This window comes from Podarcis melisellensis, assembly GCF_964234715.1.
Source record: "Podarcis melisellensis genome assembly, chromosome: 17".
Lineage (NCBI taxonomy): Eukaryota > Metazoa > Chordata > Lepidosauria > Squamata > Lacertidae > Podarcis > Podarcis melisellensis.
The window spans coordinates 14,564,356-14,582,634 of NC_138534.1; the positions used below are offsets into that span (position 1 = coordinate 14,564,356).

Here is an 18,279-nt window from a genome sequence, read left to right on the forward strand (position 1 = left end):
CAGGGAGTCTTCTCTTCTCATGAGGTGGCCAAAGTCTTGGAGCCTCAGCTTCAGGATCTGTCCTTCCAGTGAGCACTCAGGGCTGATTTCCTTCAGAATGGAGAGGTTTGATCTTCTTGCAGTCCATGGGACTCTCAAGAGTCTTCTCAGGTTATATTACGGCTGGTAGGTTTGCATGGGGTTAAAGCAGACACAGATGGGAACATTCCAGCATTCTTAAATGTTCTTATTGTCCTTCGATCTCTGGGCTCGTCTAAATTCCTAGACTAATCAGCATTTCCTAAAATGAACATAATACTTTCTTATTTTCCCCACTTACGTCTCAGTGTGATCGCTTACTAATAAAGGGTGCTCATGCAAATATGCAGCCAGCATCCGAGCTGTGGGTGCAAACTCTGCTAAGCAATTCAAAAACACCTAAATATCTCAGAATAGGGATGAGGGGTGCCTGCCTCTCCAGTTCCCAGCCTTTTCAACCATCTTATCAGGGATGGTGGGACTTGTAGCCCAGAAACATTTGGGGAGGTCTGCAGGTTGCCCACCTCTGCCTTAGAACATTTCCTGGCCATAATGCCTCCTCTGCTACACTAGCAGAAGTTTTTGTGTTACTTTCTTTGCTGCTGCTGTAGCTGCTGCTTCTACCCACAATGCATAAGGAGAAACTGTTCTCAGCAGCAGTCCAAGTACACCTGATTACTTAGTCTGATCTCTGCGAGGTCAGGGCTAATCAGTTTCAAACGCCAGACCTTCTGCTTTTGTTTAATATAGCCCACTGAGATTAAAATGGGATTAGAGCTGGACTCATGGTGAGAATAGCTTCCGAAGACGCCGAATTCTTTTTTCACTGCTCTTTTGCAAATGTAAAAGACTGAAGAGGAGGAAGCATCCTGTTTTCCTCAAGGGTCCCAAACCATCTCCCACAGGCACTTCTAACACAATCTCCCCACCCTAACCAACGGTTGCACATTTCTCTGTGCGTGCAGGGAGATATGTTCAGTGTGCCTCCAGCTTTGCGAGTGTGACCATAATTTTCACCTTCATTTCCAGAGGTCTTTCTGATTTGATTGCCGGCTTTCAGATTTGTCCTTGTTGCCAGCTGTATCTTTAGCGTCGAGCCAGATGTGATTTTGGCCAAATATTTGAATCCTGCAATTGGGAGCCAGTATGGTGTAGTGGTTAAGAGCGGTAGACTCGTAATCTGGTGAACCGGGTTCGCTTCCCCGCTCCTCCACATGCAGCTGCTGGGTGGCCTTGGGCTAGTCACACTTCTCTGAAGTCTCTCAGCCCCACTCACCTCACAGAGTGTTTGTTGTGGGGGAGGAAGGGAAAAGAGAATGTTAGCCGCTTTAAGACTCCTTCGGGTAGTGATAAAGTGGGATATCAAATCCAAACTACTACTCTTCTTCTTCTTCTTCTTACTTTAAACTCACAACGGCTGGAAACTCTGACCCAGACTGGGACTGCACTGTGGGAGAAAGTGTTTTTCAACCCATTTCCCCCATGCTATTGTGTTTTCTTTGACAGTTTTGAACGTGTGGTTATCAGCGGAGCAAACTTTGCACCACAGACGGTCCTGATTTTGGACCCAGCTGTGGGAAGAGAGACGCATCTAACATCACACGCCTAGGCTGACGTTGCTGAAGCAAAGTAGGTGATAATATATAGCTTCTTGACATGAATTCTGGTTTCCTGACCCCTTGGCCCCTTTGAGTGACATGATAGCAATAGGCTGTGGCTCTGCTTTAGTGTGGGGCAGCGGCTAAACGCTTGCGCATTGAGCCAGAATGTCCCTAATTGAAGTTGCTCATGTGCCTCTAAACGATGCTTGGACTCCAGATATTGTCACCGTCTGATGATGCAGTGAATGCTTAACCTGCTCATTTTCAAAGATCAAGCTGCAAAAGTCACAGGAGTAGGCCAAGTTGTTATTTTATGATTTGTTGGCAACCCACTTTCTAATTCGGAGCTTGCCTCTGTCCCATATTCAGTGTGAACTTCGATAAGCCACACCAGTGCCAGATTTACATATAAGCTAAACAAACTATAGCTTAGGGCTCCACTCTCTTGGGGGCCCCCAAAAAATTTAAAGGGAAAAAACCTCGATATACGATTCCAAAATATAAAGATAAAAAACAAATAAAATAAAACCTACATACAGCAACTGTGTTTTATGATGTGTAGCTCCTGTGATGTAAGTACAGTGGTACCTCGGGTTAAGTACTTAATTCGTTCTGGAGGTCCGTTCTTAACCTGAAGCACCACTTTAGCTAATGGAGCCTCCTGCTGCTGCCGTGCCACCAGAGCACAATTTCTGTTCTCATTCTGAAGCAAAGTTCTTAACCTGAGGTACTATTTCTGGTTAGCGGAGTCTGTAACCTGAAGCATATGTAACCTGAAGCATATGTAACCTGAGGTACCACTGTAATCGGCCCCGCCTGCTAGCCTGCTCCCTAAACATCACTGGTTTGCTGCTATTATTTCATGTTATAGCAAGTTTCTAGAGACTAGATTATGAGTCTTTGTAAATTGTGTTTCTAAAGGAACTCTTGTTATTGCCAAATGCCAATGAGTTTGCATTATTAAGTTTGTTATGAATAAAAAATAATTTTAGAGCTTTAGAGCTTAATAATTATTTCACTATTAATATACTTCTTCTTAATTGTATTTCACTATTAATATGCTTCTTCTTAATTGTATTTCAGCTCAACAATTACTTTGATAAAATACATATTTTGTTATGTGCAAGTGGTTTGAGATACCTATTAGGTCCATAAATTACCATATAGCATATATTCAGCACAAAAAACAGCAACAATTTGTTGTGGACAAAGGACAGCTGGACATATAAAGGGACCCCCCATTACCTTCAGGAGCTTAGGGCCTCATCAAACCGAAATCTGGCCCTGAGCCACACCTCCGGCTGTGTGTACATTAACAGTTTAAAACGAACCCAACTTCTGCATTTTCCATAAGTTTTTGTATCCATTCTTCTTTTGCTGGGACTTCTTCTTTCCATTTTTGGTCAAGTAACATTCTTGCCATTGTAGTCACATACGTGAATAAATTTCCGTATAGTTTGAGTAGTCCTGTCCCTATAATGCCCAAAAGGAAGGCTTCTGGGTTTTTCCCAAATGTTATTTTCAACATCTTTTTCAATTCATTGTATATCATTTCCCAGGAAGCTTTAATCTTACTACAAGACCTTCCCCAACCGCAATGTAATACTGACCAACTTGCCAGGGTTGCTGACAGCTACTGTAACTGAAGTCCTGCACCTGACATATTTTGAACATTCTGGTTATTCCAATTATCCCTTTTATAAATCCAGGAAAACAAATTATTCACTGTTCTCTAAACTTCAGACACACTTCCTGAATCTTAGAGATATTACAGCACGCTACATGCAGAAGCTTACACTTCCCTTGTGTCTGAAAGGGTCATAATAAATGGTTGGGTCAATGCCATTATGAGAAAGTTTTGATCCTGCTCTAATTTCCACCACCACCCTGCCATTTATTATTTTTTTACCAACTCTATTAGATTGGAATTACAGAGCCATTAGGTGTTTTTTTAGGCTGTTATCCCTTTACGAACGGTGAGTGTCACGCCAGAGTAATGATTCTCAATTGCGCTCCTTTTGTGACGGACAATTTGCAGACTACTGGGAGTTAATGAATTTCAGGCTTTGTCAAGCCCGACTGCCACATTATGCCACATTTATTCTACATCTTCCCGTCATTCTGCTAAATGAGCATTGATCAGCTCTTGACCCGCTCTGGGGCCAGAGATTGCAATAGTAATTTCATTACCTATCTTTATTGTCGCGGCTAGAACCTCTTTATAGACACACACACACACTCCTAAGAATATATTTTGTAAAATAGCCTGTCTCAAGATTTCTGTGACTAATGAGGCAAAAAACAAAACCCTTAGCTGTGAAAAAAAGAGTAAGATTAGCCTTCTCTTATGGGTTGCTGGGTTTTACAGTGGTACTTTGGTTCTCAAATGCCTTGGTACTCAAACAACTTGGAACCCACGGAAGTAAGTGTTCCGGTTTGCAAACATTTTTTGGAAGCCTAACATGCTCCATTTTGAGTGCCACACTTCTGTTTTGAATGTTACTCTGAGGTCTTTCTGTTTTTGCTATTTATTTTGCATTATTGTTTTTGTGGTTTTTTTGTGTTTGTTTTTGTGACTGTGTGGAACCCAGTTCAGCTACTGATTGATTGATTGATTGTGTGTCTGCAATACATTGTTTATTGCTTTCATTTTATGGATCAATGGTCTCATTAGAGAGTAAAATTCATTTTAAATTGCTGTTTTAGGGGTTGCTTTTAAAAGTCTGGAACGGATTAATCCATTTTGCAATACTTTCTATGGGAAAGTGCACCTTGGTTTTGGAACACTTCGGTTTTGGAACAGACTTCCGGAACGGATTAAGTTTGAGAACCGAGGTACTACTATAAGCCTTTGCAGGGGTGACACTGATACAATTACCATGGCAAAATTAAAGACTGCCATCAGTCTTGCCATCAGAGGCTGACATCACTAGATGCCAGCAGAGAACAAACTACTGTCCCCTATGACGCCACGCCCTTCAAATGTCCCTATATTCCAGGGACAGTCCCGGATTTACAAAAGCTATCCTGGTTTCTGATTTGATCCTGAAATGTCCTACTTTCCCTTCCGACGTCCTTTTTTTCCATTGGAGAAATGTTGGAGGGTATGGAGTTATGTGTCCCCGAGTCAAGGAGATAAGAAACGATACAACTTTTAGAAGACATCTGAAGGCAACCCTGTATGGGGAAGTTTTCTTTTAATGTTGAAGCTGAATGATGTTTTTATCATCAACAACCTTTATTACGGTCCAGAGACCCAACAAATCGTTACAAAGCAATACACAATCCATACAGCCTACCTCCAGGTTAAACAAGCATTTTGTTCAGAATATAGGGATCATTGGTTCTTGCAACCACCGATAAAAACTTTGCCACTGCTAATGTTCTAGCGTTTGTCCGGTCTTCCAATAGGAACCTGACATAGTGAGCCTCTGCTTTTCCCGGGAAAGGTACCAGCAAGGGTAATATCAGTTCAGCCCTGGCTTGCTCATATTTTGCACAGTACAACAAAATATGTTTTATGAAATCAATGTCTTGAGCACACGAGCAAAGTCTGTCCTGGTAGGGAACTCCTCTCAACCTGCCATCCAACACTGTAGAAGGAAAGACATGTAGACTGGCTTTGGTGAATAACCTTCGATAATTTGGTACTGTCAGGTTTTTAATGTAAGGTGTTAACTTAAAGACATGCCCATATTGTACTCCTACTGCCAGCAGACTACAGACTGCGTGTGGTCGAGATCACAAGTCACTGTGTACATTGTCCCATAATCTTTGCTTTAACGCCTTCATAACCCAGGTAATACAGTTAGGGGGGTGACAGACCAATAGAGGTGGCTTTTCTAGCCATGGTTTTCTGCCATTTGCTGACAAACTCCTCAGTGGTCAGATGTTGGTACAAACCCTTCCCTAGATCAAACACTGAAATCCTGAGCCACGCTTTAGTTGAAATTGGGCATTCACCAGTTTCTAACAAAAGTATGGAGTTGGGGACACAGTTGGGTACCTGCAGCAGAGATCGTAGAAATTTTGCCTGAAAGCCATCTAGCTTTGGCAGGTTTTTATATGTGTTGGAAGCCGCCCCTCTGATGAAGACTGGGAAGATTGGAGTGCCCAAACGTTTTTCAAAGAGAACCAGATTTGATGAAGTGAACATGCATGAGGGCCGGCCAAAATTGTTGCGCTTTTTTAGGATTTAACCCTAAAGCCACGGGGCCTGGATTAAGTCCCCAAAAACACTTCCTCTGGAAAATAGGGACACTTGGAGGGTCTGGGGATGTTTGCTATTTATTGAACATTAACAGGGCACCTTAAAGGTGGAAATTGGCAGGAACAAGTGGACACAGTCAGGATCTATAAGAAGGACCGGTGTTTTTCAGCTTACCACAGCATTCTCAGGACCACAAAATAAAGACAGCCTACCTGTGAGTATAGCAGCCATTTAAAATTGTGCAGTGGTCCCATGAAATGGTGCATGTGCTCACAGTTCCCAGTGTGCATGCACTAGCTTAAATAATATTGATTCAGTTAAAAAATGAAAAAAAATAAATGGCCACAGGAAAATTGGGCACAGATTAGAATGCCAGTCCTTTTTCTTTCGGCAAAGGCATGGAGGCATGATCAAGGCCACCCAAATCCGCTGTTTTGAGGGCAGAGGTGGCAACACAGTTGCATTTTTAAATAAATTATTTCAAAATAAGTTATCAAAAGTTTGATGCAGACACTTTTTTAACAGTCAAAAGAAATGCAAGGAAAAACTGACGATTGCATTAAGGGAAAATAAGATTTGTTTGCACTGTTAAATATGCTATTTCAGAGTAATTATCACAGTAATTAAATGCCGAAAAACCAAAGGAAACAAAGCTAGGCTAAAGCTGTTTACTCTGTTTGAGGTTGCTATGACTTCAAGCACACACACAAAACTGATCAGCTCATGTAAAAAAATAAAATGAAATACAGCTGAGCCATCTATTTGATCTTCTGACCTAACTAGGCCACAGGTTGAAAACAGCACCATCATAATCAACGTTTCATAGATGTTTCTGGATAAAGGTCTGAATCCTTCTGAAACAAGGCAGATTATTCCAAAATGCATTAGCCTTGCGTGATCTGCAAATCACTAAAAGCTACTGTAATTAACTTCATTGATTGTTAGCTGTAGATTTTGTAAGCAGCAAGTTTTGTTTCCTGTGCATTGCCCTCAGTTAAACTGTGCAGAACAGTTAAAACTATCTGGCCTAATGCCATTAGTTTTCAAGCAAGATTTCAAACCTTTTCAAAAGCCCTAAGAGTCAGGGAAGGGTTGTTGTCTTCTTAATGCACTCTTTTCCTGTGCTCTTTTTTAATAATATTTTTTTTTGGTTTTCCTAATTTTTCATCATGGCATCCATTTTATAGATAAAATACAAAAGAGAAACATTTATTTAAGCAAACTGCATGCTGTAAAATCTTTCTCCTGTGCTCTTAACACCAATTTGACAAACAAATATTTAGCATCTGAAGCTTTTTCTACATGGTTTTCAGCCAGCATGGACCCTCAGAGCTCATCTTCTTTGTTGTGTTTGAATCAAAGAAATATTTAAGAGCAACCAAGAGTGGTTTCATTAAAGCACCAGTTCTGAACAGCTGGTGCACAGAAATGTATTCTTGGTGAAATCCCTTAATGGCCCATGAAAATCTGAGGCTGAATACCTTCCAAATGTGATGCGAGATTTTCCCGCTTTGATTTTAACCATGCATGCAGGTCGTTTAATTTATATATTTATGCATTATTTTTGTTGTGTGTGTGTGTATTAATACAGTGGTACCTCGGGTTACAAATGCTTCAGGTTACATACGCTTCAGGTTACAGACTCCGCTAACCCAGAAATAGTACCTCGGGTTAAGAACTTTGCTTCAGGATGAGAACAGAAATTGTGCTCCGGTGGAGAAGCGGCAGCAGGAGGCCCCATTAGCTAAAGTGGTGCTTCAGGTTAAGAACGGTTTCAGGTTAAGAACGGACCTCCGGAACGAATTAAGTACGTAACCAGAGGTACCACTGTAAAACTTTTCTTACTTGGCTGAACTCTTGGAAAGGTGTAGGATGCAAATTATTTTTTAGTTAATACATATTTACTAAAACATCTATTAGTTCCCACAAATGCGCATAAGAAACAGTTGGGAATTGTTATAACAATCTTTGCAGGATCTACAATCCACCCTAGTTTTGTGATTGCAATTTGTTTTAAATGATTTTTTTATGTTGTGTTTTAAATTGCTGTGACCTGCCCTGGGACTTTAAGGTGAAGGGTGAGATTATAATAATATTTATTATTTTTGTAGCCTTTCTGAAGTCCCATTAAATTCAGGGGCAGAGACTATAGTACATACTTGAATATTTTACTTTGAATGAAGTGGGATTTCAAAGTGCTTAATACCCCCTTGTCATCCTCATAATCAAAGAACTGCTTGAAAATGCAAAAAGGGGAAAGAAAAATATGACCCAGTCCTATGTATTTGGGCTGTTTTCCAACCATAACACTATGGTACTTGAGCTACAAGAATGGACAGCTTTAATTTAAGACATAAAGCAGCAGTACTCAGGTAATTATATTGTGCCTGCTTAAATTACTTCTAATATAATAAACTTGTCATAGTTGAGAGTAACTAACAGGTAATGGATTAGTGCTAATGGAGCCACCGCCCAAAAAGGTCTTAATTTAGTTGTTTGTACATTTCGCTCTCTGAATCATGCAGCCAAGACGTATTTATTATTGAAAAGTCTGTTGAAACATTAACTCTTGCCATTCATGTTAAGCTTGTGGTCCACCAAGACCCCTAGACCCGTTTTGCTGGGTTTCCTCCATCTTATATTTTTGCATCTGGTTCTTCCTGCCTAAATGCAGAACCGGACATTGGTCCTGTTTTCACAGATGCCTATGGGAAGATGCAAGCGGGACATGAGCAGGACAGCACTCCTTCCACTTGTATTTCCAGACAGCAACAGCAGCAACAACAACAATTTATTATTTATACCCTGCCCATCTGGCTGGGTTTCCCCAACCACTCTGGGAGGCTCCCAACAGAATATGAAAAACACAATAAAAGATCAAACATTAAAAACTTCCCTAAACAGGGTTGCTTTCAGATGTCTTCTAAAATTCAGATGGTTGTCTGTTTCCTTGACATCCGATGGAAGAGCATTCCACAAGACAGGCGCCGCCACCGAGAAGGCCCTCTGCCTGGTTCCCTGTAACTTCACTTCTCACCGTGAGGGAACTGCCAGAAGGCCCTTGGAGATGGACCTCAGTGTCCCGGCTGAACGATGGGGGTGGAGACGCTCCTTCAGGTCTACTGGGCTGAGGCCGTTTAGGGCTTTCAAGGTCAGCACCAACACTTTGAATTGTGCTTGGAAATGTCCTGGGAGCCAATGCAGATCTCTCAGGACCGGTGTTATGTGGTCTTGGTGGCCGCTCCCAGTCGCCAGTCTAGCTGCCGCATTCTGGATTAGTTGTAGTATCTGGGTCACCTTCAAAGGTAGCCCCACATAGAGTGCATTGCAGTAGTCCAAGCAGGAGATAACCAGGGCATGCACCATTCTGGCAAGACACTCTGCAGGCAGGTAGGGTCTCATCCTGCATACCAGATGGAGCTGGCAGACAGCTGCCCTAGACACAGAACTGACCAGTTTCTCCATGGACAGCTGTGAGTCCAAAATGACTCCCAGGCTGCGCACCTGGTTCTTCAGGGGCACAGTTACCCCATTCAGGATCAGGGTGTCCTCCACACCTGCCCGCCCCCTGTCCCCCAAGAACAGTACTTCTGTCTTGTCAGGATTCAACCTCAATCTGAGTGGTACTCAGAGACATGCTACCTCTGACAGCAAAGGCAGGGCTGATAGCCTCATCCCCTGTGAATTTGCCTTTTAAAGTCATCTGAGTTGGTTGTGGTCACTACACCCAATGGTAGCTATACATTCTGCCATACGCGTAACAAGTTTGCTTAAAAAAAAAAGCTGTATCTTCCCCCCCCCCCCATTGTGAGCCGGAAAATTATTCTGCGTACGCCTCTTCCTATTCAACATCATGCTATTTGCATTTTGTTTCCTCTTCTTAAAATAGGGTGTGCGTTGTGAAGTATTAGAAAAAAATGATTGCAATTTCAATCGTCTCTTATTTCTCTATTGCAATTAGCATTTAAAAGCCCGGCTCCCATTTGTATTTAAATATGCCGCCTTTGTAGTCATGGCAATCTCCTTTGGTTGCATCTTCCCGTTTTAGAATGTACTGATTCTAGTTGCTATTCAGGCGCTGCTCTCATCGGAGCCTCTTCTCCCACTCTCTCTCCCTCTCCCACAGATGCTTCTGCACATGTATCTCTGCCGCCTAACTACATATAACAAAAGAGTCGTAATAAAAAATTGCCTAAAAATAGAATACTGCTCTGATAAACACCACTCACTGAAGGAAGTCTTTTGGGAAAAGGAATGAATGAACAATTATTCCTTTGTGATCTTCAGCAGGTGTCTTCATTCATGTGATAGAGAAGTAAACCAAAAATACATGCTTTCCTCTTCTCACATTTATTTATGGGATATGCATATTTTACAAGGGACAGGAAAACGAAGAGAATCTTACAGTAGCCGACTATTTAATTCCATGGTGGGGTTTGCAAGAAGATCCTGTTAGGATACTGCCAGGGAGACAAAGGCATCATCAGGCAGGCCTCCACGTCGTCTCCGGACGATCTCCCGGTCTCCCATCTGAACAGTATCAGTCAGTTAGTGACACGAGCGTCAGACGCATTCCAAGACTCATGCACGCCCTTTTCGCAGAGTTTCCACAACGGAAGATTCACCCAGAAGAGCATATTTACAGCTTTATTCAACGTTGGTCAGAACAAAGGAAAAACATGACTGCTTGCTTCAATGTCGAGGAAAACAGCCAGCTCCTGCCAACCTAGCAGTTCGAAAGCACATCAAAGTGCAAGTAGATAAATTGGTACCACTCCAGCGGGAAGGTAAACGGCGTGCGCTGCTCTGGTTCGCCAGAAGCGGCTTAGTCATGCTGGACACATGACCCAGGAAAACTGTCTGTGGACAAACGCTGGCTCCCTCGGCCTATAGAGCGAGATGAGCAACGCAACCTCAGAGTCGTCTGTGACTGGACCTAACGGTCAGGGGTACCTTTACCTTTAATATCGTCACCTCTACCTGCTATTTAGATAAATAGCATCTGTCCGGGAGCCTAGTTGTGCTGCCTTTTAATCCAGAACGCTTCTCAAGGCATGAATAAACTATACTTACACCAGCCCTACGAACCAGCATTGCATTGTGCTAAGGCAGCAAGATCATCCCCAGTCCCTGACCCACTTCTCGTTATGTAACTGCTCTCCTTGCTTTTCGTCCCATTTCATTCCTGCAGCTGGGATGTTCTGTTGCTTGGCTGTGCCTTTATATTCTCTCTCCCTAGAACGGCCCATCCTTTCACCTTCCAAGGGCAGAGAGGGATGAGTCAGGTGCAGCAGCAGCTGCGCCTCCGAAGAGACGCTGAGTGATGGCAGCTGGATATTCTGTCACCTGGCTGTGACCTCCTTCCTTCCTACTTGCCTGCCTGCCTGCAGGATTGCAGGTCTTTTCGCAGCCCAAGGACAAAGGAGGAAATGGCAGGTGCAGCGGCAATGTCTTCTCAGATGAAAAATGGGCAACTCCACTTGCGAAACAGGAAAGGCATTTAATAAATCCACCCGTCCTGTGCGTATTTGTACCATTTTGTTCACAGAACTGCACTCTAGCACTGAAGCACTAGCTTGGGCTGTGCTGGTTGGGGCTGAAAACATCGGAAAATGTTTGGAGGGCTGCCGGCATAGCTGTCAACTGTCCCTTATTTGGTGGGAAGCTCCCCTATCCCAGCGCCGCGTCCTGCTGCTGTCCCGGATTGATGATGTCCCTTAAATTTCCCGGGTTTCATGCTCGCCCAGCTCGGGAGGGAAGCAGCGGCTCGGGGTCCTCCGCCTCGAGAGAGCGAGCGCATGAGCTGCGGCATCTCCGCCTCTCCCTTTTGCCCCTCAGGGGCGTGTTGTGAAAGATGGGTAGCGGTGGGCAGGCAGGCAGCCCCTGTCTTGCAAGGCTTCCACCGCACTGCCAGGGGAAGCCAGAGGTGGCCTGAGGGAGGAGGAAGAGGAGGGGATGGGGAGGGATGCAGAAGCCGCGGCAGCACCGCAACCACCTCATGTCGGGCTTGCGGGCGGCGTGGGTGAGAGTCTCTCTCCCTCCCTCTTAGGTGGGGAAGGGCCGATAAATCCCTTATTTTGGCTGCTGATCCCTTATTTTCGAGGCTGCTGGTCCCTTATTTTCGAGGCTGCTGGTCCCTTATTTTCAAATCTGTAAGCTGACAGCTATGGCTGCAGGCTCCCTATCCCTGGAAGAAGAAGAAGAAGAAGAAGAAGAAGAAGAAGAAGAAGAAGAAGAAGAAGGAGGAGGAGGAGGAGGAGGAGGAGGAGGAGGAGGAGGAGGAGGAGGAGGAGGAGGAGGAGGAGGAGGAGGAGGAGGAGGAGGAGGAGGAGAAGAAGAAGAAGAAGAAGAAGAAGAAGAAGAAGAAGAAGAAGAAGAAGAAGAAGAAGAAGAAGAACAACAACAACAACAACAACAACAACAACAACAACAACTTCATTTCAGAAAGGGGAGAGGGGTATAACACTTTGGGTATATTATGCACCCCAACCCTTTGAATATAAATTCAGCAAGATTTATTCTGAAGGAAGTGCACAGCCCAACCACAATAGGAAGCATCGTTCCCTGGAAGCAAGAAAATCCCCTTGAACTCATCTAGGCAGGCTTCTGAGTCGACAAGGCTAAGATAGAAAAAGTGCCCCCTGCTAACATCCAGCCTCTCAGAAAAGCATAGGAGCCCCGGGTGCAGTTTCCTGGGGGGGGGCAAGAAACCCCATTCCTTGCAACTTCTGGGTAGACATGAACATGCAGGCGGGAGCAGCAGATTCTATGGCACAGACTTGTCCTTGTTTAGGCATCTGCTGTTGCCTCTGTCCGTATCCCAATCCGTTCTCCACGATGCTCAGGGTACCCCAGCTTTAAGCGGAGTTCCTGGGAAGGACTGCCTGCCCCCCAAAATTAATAAAATATGGGGGAGCATATAATCATATAACATGACATAGCACACCCACCCACACCCATTTGGAGGGCAATACCTATCAATTTGGGGGGGGGGTCCAAGGCACCTCAGCATAGCTGTCAACGTTTTCCTTTTTTTAAGGGAAATTACCTTATTCCGAATACGATTCCTCGCAAGAAAAGGAAAAAGTTGACAGCTATGCACCTCAACCCCTAGTGTGGTAGTGGCCCAAAGGGCCACAATAAATGTGGTAATGTGCACCCCTCTAAATCCTTGAGTTTGCTTCAATTAGAAAAGTTATGGTAGCCTGTTATTTTATGCAACTGATGATTTTGCAAGTTGCCACCCCCCATTGGGGCAGAAATACAGCTAATATAGTAAAAGGTAAAGGGGACCCCTGACCATTAAGTCCAGTCATGGCCGACTCTGGGGTTGCAGCGCTCATCTCGCTTTAGCTGTACCATGGTACCTCGGGTTAAGTACTTAATTCGTTCCGGAGGTCTGTTCTTAACCTGAAACTATTCTTAACCTGAAGCACCACTTTAGCTAATGGGGCCTCCTGCTGCTGCTGCTGCCGTGCCGCTGGAGCAAGATTTCTGTTCTTATCCTGAAGCAAAGTTCTTAACCTGAAGCACTATTTCTAGGTTAGCAGAGTCTGTAACCTGAAGCGCATGTAACCTGAAGCATATGTAACCCGAGGTACCACTGTATGGTCATCACAAAGATACAGCTGAATCACAAAGCTGCAGCTCAAGTTGTTACATGTTGCAAATGGCTACACGTAACACAGGTTCCCAACATGCACACTAACACAATGGAACAGAACACAGCAGGAATCAGAACTTAATCAGCAGAAATTGCCAGTGTTTATTGCACGTGTGTATTAATCATGAGGGACGCAGGTGGCGCTGTGGGTTAAAGCCTCAGCGCCTAGGGCTTGCCGATCGAAAGGTCGGCGGTTCGAATCCCTGCGGCGGGGTGCGCTCCCGCTGCTCGGTCCCAGCGCCTGCCAACCTAGCAGTTCGAAAGCACCTTCGGGTGCAAGTAGATAAATAGGGACCGCTTACCAGTGGGAAGGTAAACGGCGTTTCCGTGTGCAGCTCTGGCTCGCCAGAGCAGCGATGTCACACTGGCCACGTGACCCGGAAGTGTCTCCGGACAGCGCTGGCCCCTGGCCTCTTAAGTGAGATGGGCGCACAACCCTAGAGTCTGTCAAGACTGGCCCGTACGGGCAGGGGTACCTTTACCTTTACCTATTAATCATGAAATGAGGTAATGATGTATATGACTGGTGAAAATTGAAATGCTTTGTTTGAAACTTTATAAATAGTCGTGCCTGGACCACCGTGCAGGGTTGCAGTTTTGCAGAACTATCCGACTGTAACCTATTGCTTTGCAATAAACAATATTGGACTCCTGACTCCTCATATTTCTGAGTTTTAGCGGCGTAAACTCAGGAGATAAGCCATTTTTCGGCTTGCAACACTAGGAGTTGGCTCCTGAGGCTGCCAGTCAGTGCAGACAACTTGAAGTTTCAATGGACCAGGTGATCTGGCTGCTTCCTGCGTTTCTCATCCTCTCTGAGGCATAGATGGAGCCAACTCCTGGGGGCTAAGGTCCCTTCGTACCCCCTGCCCCAAATAATATAACTGAGGGGGGCTGGGTCCCCCCAAAGTTGATGGGCATTGCCATCCGATTTGCATGGATTTGCCTGGGTTTTTATTCCATTAGTGAGTGGCAGATGCCCCTATGAGGGCATAGTCAGGATTTTTGTTGGGGGGGGGGCAGAACCTTAGACTTGTATTGATTGGCAATACCAAGGGGAGTGGGGGCAAACATGACTGAAAAGCATTGAAAATACTCAGTTATTTGAGGTTCTGCCACAACCGCAGCAGAAACTTCCCCCCTCCGTAATGCCCTCTATTTACCCGTTATTTCCCAACTTTGATTTCCTTTAAAAAAAAAAAAACCTTTGACTGTCTCCCCCCCCTTAACAAAAATACGCCCATGGAAAGCAGGGTTGTTGTTGTGTTTGTGTGTGTGTGTTTTGGGGGGGGGAGTTGTGAAGCTTTTTTTGAGGGAGATTAGTGGTAAAAAGAAGACGGGAGCAGGTATTTTTAAGGGGAGCAGGTTAAACTGAATATTTAATTGTTCATATGTGGTGGGATTGCAAAATTGTTGAGAAGTATTGGGAAATGATTTATAATGAAATGAAGAAGTTGTTTAAAACAACTTTTGTCCAAAAACAAACCCAGACGCTTCCCTATTAGATATCACAGGAATGGATTTACCAAGATCACAAAAGAACTTGTTTATGCACGCAACCAAGGCTGCAGCAACATTGTTAGCTAAAGAAGATTGGCAAGTCAAATTAACGGAATATGCTGAAATGGCGAAACTGACAATAAAATTAAGAGCAAGAGACCACAAGGAATTTAAGAAAGACTGGAAGGACTTTATTGCATATATACAGAAGCAGTGTACAGTTCAATACATTGGTAGGGTTTTGAGAATACTTGTAATTTTATTATGAATGGACAATAGGTATGGTTAAAACGGGCATAGGCAAACTTGGCCCTCCAGATGTTTTTGGACTACAACTCCCATCATCCCTGATCAGTGGTCCAGTTAGTGAGGGATGATGGGAGTTGTAGTCCCAAAACATCTGGAGGGCCAAGTTTGCCTATGCCTGGCTTAAAACTTTATAACGGACATGTACCATAGTAAGTACACTGAAATGCAATGGAACCAAGGAAGGGAATAGGGGGGAGTCAATCTCTTTTGTTTTTGTTTTTATCTTTATTATTGTTTTTGTTATATTTTATATGTTTTATCTTTATTATTGTTTTTGTTATATTTTATATGTTTTAATGTTGTATTTTAATCTTGTTTTTAAGTTGTATTTCAATCAATTGTTTTTATACCTGGTGTTAGCCGCCCTGAGCCCGGTCTTGGCTGGGGAGGGCGGGGTATAAATAAATTTATTATTATTATTATTATTATTATTATTATTATTATTATTATTATTGGAAAATTAATAAAATGTTATGGGGGGAACCTGAGTATTTAATTGAGTAATTTTTTTTAACGCTTTGCCATAATGTTTGAAGATGGGGGGGTTTACTGCCCTGAGATATGGACAAGGCATATAACTATGAACATGGTTTATTGTGGAAAAGGGACACAGACATGTCGAAATTTAATTGAAACTCTGAGGGGAAAAGCTGAGAGGGGGGAAGCGCGCGAGGCGGGCGGGGGCGGGGCTTGGACAGAGCGCGGGAAAAGGCGGAGGCGCCCCGCCCTGAGGGGTGGCGATGAGAGGCTCCGCCTTCCTGGCTCACCCAGTTCCCCTGGGTGGGCGTGGCTGGGCTGGGCGGTGGGCGTGGCTCCCGGAGGCTCTCCTGGTCCTCTTCCCGGCAGTGGATGCTGCGCGTCTGGCGGCGCCGGTCGGTCTCTCCCGGAGCTGCTGCTGCTGCCGCTGCCGCGGGTCTGCCTGGCCGGGTCCGAGGCGTCTGCCGCCGCCCGCTGAGCGCGCTGGAGAGGAGAAGGCTGAGTTCTTGTGCAGGGGGACCGCGGAGGGGCTTCCCACTCATGCCCGGGGACGGAGGGCGCAGGGTGGTAAGTTGCGCGGGGAGGGAGAGGGCGCCTAGGATGCTGCGGGGGGGGGGGTCGCGACCTCAATTGGGGTTTGCATTCATTGGGACTTGGAGTTTGCATTCATTGGGATTTGCATTCATTGGGATTTATAGCCTGCCCTAAGTGCCCCCCCCACCCGGTTATTGGGTTGGCGCTGCCAGTTTCAGAGAATCCTGGAATTTGCAAAAAAAAATCGGAAGGGGCCCCTGAAGGTCATCCAGCCCAACCCCACGCAATAAGCAGCCACCCCGCACGGGGATCGAACCTGCAACCCTTGGCGTCATTCGCACCCCTCATTCTCACCAGCAGAGTTATCCAAGCAAAGAGAATTCCCGCTTGCAGTTTTGCTGCTTTCCTTATCCTGCTGAGTTTCTTCACTGGCTCCATTATGAATGACCCGCCTCGTCTAAGGATCTCTTCCTAGAAGGATCCTGGAATCGTAGGGTTGCAGAGCTGGAAGGGACCCCTGGGGGTAATCGAGTCCGACCCCCTGCAATGCAGGAATAGGCAGCTGTCCCATACGGGGATGGAAGCTGCAACCTTGGTGTTATCAGCACCCCACTTGTTCTAACCAACTGAGCCATTAATTCGTTTTGCATGGAGTTGAAGCCCTGCCAGATTGCCAGATTTGCAGTTGTTTCGATTTGCTTGGCCCCAGCACAGAACTGTGGTGCAGTCCTATGCAGGTCTACTCGGCAGTAAACCCCATGGAATTCAAATAGGATTTGCCCCTAGGTAGGGGTGCCAGTTTCAATCAAATATTGGGAGTGGAGTGGGGCTACCCCCTCCACATAATCGCTAACAAGACATGCCACACACACACACCCCATTTGAATGGCAGTGCTAATCTGCTTGGGGGGCTTGCCCCCCCCAAATCAATAAAATCAGTAAACAAAATCTTGAGATTCTGCCCCCCCTAACATAAATCCTGGCGTACCCATGGGTAGTCCCCTCCAATATTTTATTGGGGTGCCAAAGGGACTTAAGCCCCTAGGAGTTGACTCCTTTGCTCCCAGGTAAGTGTGCCTAGGTTTTTGCAGTTTTCCTTAAGGGGTTTTCCTTTGCCGTGGCTGATTTGCTCCAGTCATCCTGAGCGTTGCAGCTGAAGAGCTGTTTTGTTTCGGAGAATGAGATGGATACGGTTAAATCCCTCTCTCTGAGAAAAAAATAATTAAAGGGACATCCATGCAGTAGGGAAGGTTTTGTTATTGTTTTTAGGTCGGACTGGGTTTCTGATTTGGAGAGAAGCAAATATTTCAACTGCACCGTGATACGCCCTGCGGATGGTAACTTACACACAAAAAAAGTACAAGAAAGCCTGAGTCTGTACGGTAATAGGATCAGTTTGCCGGGAAAAGTGCACAGCGGAGTCTGAGGGATGAGCAGAGGTCGGAGGAGGAGAGGCTTAGAGAGTAATTAATTCCTTGGCCATAAGTATGCCATGACTGCTTACAAAAAGGAGGGTCAGGGAGAAGAGGACAGTTGAATCCATTGTACATGTTTTGCCTTTATGGCAGTGGGTACCAAGGCAGTGAGGAAGGTTTTTACAGCTTCTCTTTTTATGATAACACACTTTAATCTCTTGCGGTGTCTTTTTCCAGTGCGTCTTATTTTGCTCCAAGTTTACAGGGTTTGCTATTAGTGAGTGCATCGCATTGGATAGTATTTGAGTATTCTTCTAACTATGCTTCCAAAGGACTGCCAGGGTGTTTTTAGAATTGTTTTCACTTTTCAACGCTGCAAATTTCATATTGCAATAGTTAATGCCTTTAATGTCCTTAAGAAACAATTTGCAGCTAGGTCCACAGAGCTGTGGATCCCTATGAAGAGGCTGGATTTCAGCCAGTGGTTAAGAGCGGTAGTCTCCTAATCTGGGGAACCGGGTTCGCGTCTCCGCTCCTCCACATGCAGCTGCT

The 18,279-nt window shown here is 44.9% G+C and overlaps 1 protein-coding gene across 5 annotated transcripts in view; it reads left to right on the plus strand.

Moving 5' to 3' along the window:
* Window positions 1-16,124: 16,124 nt before the first annotated feature.
* SLC24A2 (solute carrier family 24 member 2) overlaps window positions 16,125-18,279 on the plus strand; it is an 84,891-nt gene continuing 82,736 nt past the window's right edge. For 4 of the 5 annotated variants that reach the window (XM_081894197.1, XM_081894201.1, XM_081894200.1 and 1 more), the window contains exon 1: window positions 16,125-16,345. The gene's annotated coding sequence lies outside the window, so the exon portion shown is untranslated. Of the gene's footprint in view, window positions 16,346-17,780; window positions 17,880-18,279 lie in introns of those variants that run through there. The other variant, XM_081894198.1, reaches the window with a different exon arrangement.